Genomic DNA, 753 nt, shown 5'->3' on the forward strand with positions numbered 1-753 from the left:
ACTTTACTTCACTGTCATCACAATCACTGATAATTTCGGCCCCGTAAGAAAATGCATATATTGTGTCCAGTGCCAGGCTCTATACCGTGCAACTGGACAGGCCCACACACAGAGGCGCTCCTCAGGCGGTCGCGCCTATTTTCCACTCTTAATCCATACATGTGTGGAGTTTCGCTTGCCGAATACAGTACAGTCTCACACTCACTTCAGTTACCACATAGCCTTGAATATGAATATCCAAAGGAGTTCTAGCTTCCGTCAGGTATACCACATCAAAGTAACTAAAGAAGGATGCAACACTTTTTTTTCTAACTTAATCTACACCACTAATGTTCCATGCAATAACGCGTAGCCTGTGAGTTTGTGGTTTCTTAAAAATACTGAGGATTCCATATGTCACTGAGTAATCCGTCTTTGTACAATTTTCATTCTTTACGGCAAGGAGAATAACACATCTGACGTTCTCGGGCTTGGCTCTCGCAAGCGCTTCCATTCCAGACAAGCACTTGGGTGTACATCGCGCTTGATAAAAATCTGTTCGAATTGTCAAATTTCAACTTATTTGACTTCTCAGTGACACTGTCTCGGATGGTTTTAGGGTAGTTCTATGAAAATCAAGTGGCAAGCAATACCCGACACTTCGCCAGGCGATCCCCTAGTTCAGGGGTCGGCAACCTTTGACATGTAGAGTGCCTGTCTATGGCACGCAACATGATTCGAAAAAGCAAAGAAAAAAGTTAATCAACAAATAAT

The sequence above is a fragment of the Penaeus monodon genome, chromosome 15, assembly GCF_015228065.2.
Source record: "Penaeus monodon isolate SGIC_2016 chromosome 15, NSTDA_Pmon_1, whole genome shotgun sequence".
In the NCBI taxonomy this organism is placed as follows: domain Eukaryota; kingdom Metazoa; phylum Arthropoda; class Malacostraca; order Decapoda; family Penaeidae; genus Penaeus; species Penaeus monodon.